The sequence below is a fragment of the Coccinella septempunctata genome, chromosome 4 (assembly GCF_907165205.1).
Source record: "Coccinella septempunctata chromosome 4, icCocSept1.1, whole genome shotgun sequence".
NCBI lineage: Eukaryota > Metazoa > Arthropoda > Insecta > Coleoptera > Coccinellidae > Coccinella > Coccinella septempunctata.
In genome coordinates, this window is record NC_058192.1 from 35,346,719 (window position 1) to 35,350,592 (window position 3,874).

A 3,874-nucleotide genomic window follows, 5' to 3' on the forward strand; every position below is an offset into this window, starting at 1 on the left:
GGATACTCTTAAAACTGATGAAACGGTTTTTAACAAAGTTTATTTAAAGATCTATTTAACACACTGGTGAATAATACAAAATGGCCGATGGTCGCTTGAAAACTATTAATAGTGAGAGTAGCCTTTATCTATTCGCATTCCCGACAGAACTGGCTTCTGCACCATTAATAGCACGTGTACCTAACTTAGTTGCGCTTGCGCATTAGGCCGAACATAATATTAGTTGTCAGCAGGTTGCTTTATAGAAGTGGACTGGTCCCAAATCAACTTTGGCCAGCAGTTCTTACTTCAACACCCCCTCCCAAACTGAGGACCTGACAACTAATCAACAGAAAACTGAAAGTTCCATTTAACTGACTTCGATAAACTAAGAAATATAGAATATATATAAAGTGTACAATAGATAGTATTTTATTAGAATTTATATAAATCAAGCCTTAAACCTACAACAGGATTGTCAGTGGAACCATACAGAGCTGTTGCTGTGAGGCAATGGAATAGGGTTCCTTATAGCGAACCAACTGTCCTTAATATTTGGTATGGTATCAATACATTGTGTCCAGGGACCGGAGACCCTTCCCACAAGTGATATTATACCATCATATCAACTGAAACTGATCAACAGATACATATGCCATAATGCATGCATATCACATAGTAGATCAACATATAAATGACATGACTGATCACATACATAGTATGTTCCATCATATCAGACTAACATGATTAATTCATTACACACATGTGGTCAGAATTTTGGATTTCGCATCTATCATTTCCAGGGACCGGAGACCCTTCCAAATCAAGACACTAGTATTCGTAAGAGTATGTATCCAGGGACCGGAGACCCTTCCTACATGACTCAAATGAACACTTCAACATGTATATTCATCAAAGTATATCTCCAGGGACCGAAGACCCTTCCAATATAACTCCAACAAATATACAACAAATTTTGAGTATTATCAGATTATGTTTCCAGGAACGAAGAACCTTTCCACAATATACAGATAAAACACTCAACAGACATATTACCAAAGTGCCTAAGGGATCGAAGATCCTTTCAGGATACTAAGATAAACAACAGAATTCATTATCAGAGTATGTTTGAGATCGAAGATCATTTATGATACTACTCAGATAGGGCATACATAATGACTGAAAAGAAAAAATTAATATCACTTATGAAATGTTTGATCAAACAGAGCATGTTTTGAGTTTGTCGTTGACTTTTCTCATTTTTTTCCTATAATATTGAATCATTATGACTTATTACTTGGTTATCATCTTATGCTTGGATTGGATATTTTCATGCAAATCAAACCTCATAGAATACAAGGTGATCACGAAACTTAGTGAGCTTTGCTGCATTCAATGGTTTTGTTAGAATGTCAGCAATCTGATCATTGGTATTAATCTTCACAATATTAATTTTCTTATCTCTTACGTGTTGACGAATCAATAAATATTTACGATCCACATACTTCAAGCGGCTTTTACTTGTGCTAGCCAGACAGTTACGTCTTGCTGCTTCATTGTCTTCATATATATTAACTGGAAATACTCTGAGACCCACAGTCTCTTCTAATAATTGTGCTAAAAATAGAATTTCATTAGTAGCATGAGTAAGTGCAATAAATTCCGCTTCTGCTGAACTTTGTGCTATTGTTGATTGAAGTTTTGAGCACCATACAACAGGATTACCAAATGCAAAAATCACAAAGCCTGTGGTCGACTTTTGACCACACTTATCACCTGAAAAATCTGCATCACAATAACATGACAAAATTGGAGATCCTACTGTGAATTTTAGACCTAACTGACTTGTACCTTTCAAATACCTGAAAACTCTTTTAACTAATGTCCAATGATACTGCTGTGGATTAGCTTGGAATCTAGCCAAATAACCTACGGCAAAGGATATATCAGGTCTTGTGAACATACTTAAATACAGTAGGGAACCTATAGCTTTCTTATACGGAAAATCTGCTTCATTCGTTACTTCCTGAACTTTATGATTTCCTTGAGGAACTAAAGGAGTGTCAACTGAATTTGAGTTTTCCATTCGAAATTCTTTCAACATTTCATTAACAAACTGTGTTTGATGAAGAAACAACTGATTTTCTGATCTAGTGATTTCCAAACCAAGAAATTTTGTAGGAAAGCCAAATTGTTTTACGTTAAAACGTGACTTCAACATATTCACATTTTCCTGAATAAGGTTTCTACAACTACCTGTAATTAATAGATCATCAACATATACTAAAATCAAAACGATATTACTATCTTCTATTTTTTACTAATAAATTCTTCCATCAGTGTGTATGGTATTTAAAGGATGGGTGGAAAAACATACTATATGATTTATATATTTATACTTCGGCGATCGATTTCGGTTTACAGTGGAACCATCATCAGGCCAGCTGAAATTATCATTGATTAGGAATGCAAATTCTGGTATTTTTTACATTTTAGAAGTATTAAAAGTGAGGTTAAGTAATAACAACAAAAGAAGGAATAAACAGAAGCGTGCAAGCGGACATACCGTTTAGTAATTCAGCTGAAGTAACAACATGAAAAATTCTTGTTCATAATTAAAAAGACAATTGATCCTTAATTCCAATTTGTTGGCGATATTGAATGTATTTTTTGGAGCAGGCATTCAGTCTAGAAACCAGAAAGATGTTTGAACGGAAACAGAGGTGCGAGATTACGGTAAGGAAAGAAGTGTCAAGGTTTGGCGGGTAAATTTAAATCAAATGCAGGGAGTTATCAGCTTAAAAATGTTCTTGGATGTTCGGAAATCTGATATGTCATTTAGGAGGTTCGAGTCATTCTTTTTTCTCAATATCTCGTATTGCTCTAACAGGGTTATTTTGTGGTAGTTTGTTTCTTTATGTAAAATCTCGAGGTTATCAAAATTGGTGCTGTGATCTTTTTCCTTTAGATGTTCTCCAAGAGCAGATATGGGTCTATTTTTTAAATGTTCGTTAAATCTCTTTTTCATATTTCGAGTTGTCATTCCTATGTAAAAGGATTCGCAGTCTCTGCAGGAGATTTTGTAGACACCACTCATTTCTTCTTTCTCTCTTCTCCTCTTACAGTTAATTAATAAATTTTCTAGGGTTGCATGTCTTCTGTAAGAAAGGGTGTAGTTATATTTCTTGAGAGTTGAAATTAATTTTGGATTTAAGTCTCTATAAAAGGGTATTGATATGAAACGATCGTTTGTTGATGTATGTGGGTATATCTTATCAATAATAATCTTTCTTTTGATGGAATTAAATATTGTATCCATGTATCTGTCAGAGTATTGATTATTTTCTCCGATCTGGTAAATGGTTTTTATTTCTTTTTTATAATTTTCTGTAGACATTGGAACGTTGAGGAGTCTCCTGAATAGAAATGAGAAGGCGGCTTTCTTTGCTGAAGGTGCGTGATATGAGTCGTGAGGAATTATTAAGTCAGTTTGAGTAGGTTTTCTGTAGATGTTATATGAGAAAATATTACCTTCTTCTAAGGATATTGTGAGGTCAAGAAAATTAATACAATTGGACACTGACTTTTCTAGAGAAAATTTGATTTTAAATTTTGAATTCATGAGGTCGAAGAATTCTGACAGCTCTTGTTCGGTGCCTGACCAGATAACAAAGATATCGTCTACGTATCTTCTCCAAAGGATAATTTTGTCACTATTTTGTAGTTGCATAATTTGTTTTTCTGCCTTGTCCACGTATGCGTCAGCTATGAGTCCACTGGATGGCAGGCCCATTGGTAGACCATCTTTCATCAGGTATATTGTGTTGTCGAAAATGAAAAAATTTTGTTCAGTAATCACTTCACATAGTTTACTTATGTTTTCTACGTCCGTATT

The 3,874-nt window shown here is 34.4% G+C and overlaps 1 long non-coding RNA gene across 1 annotated transcript; it reads right to left on the reverse strand.

Moving 5' to 3' along the window:
• Positions 1-2,360: 2,360 nt before the first annotated feature.
• On the reverse strand, positions 2,361-3,083 carry LOC123311807. The gene is made up of 2 exons (XR_006537515.1): positions 2,546-3,083; positions 2,361-2,423 (listed from the first exon to the last, which is right to left on the reverse strand). It is a non-coding gene; the product is annotated as an uncharacterized LOC123311807 (long non-coding RNA).
• Positions 3,084-3,874: the final 791 nt, after the last annotated feature.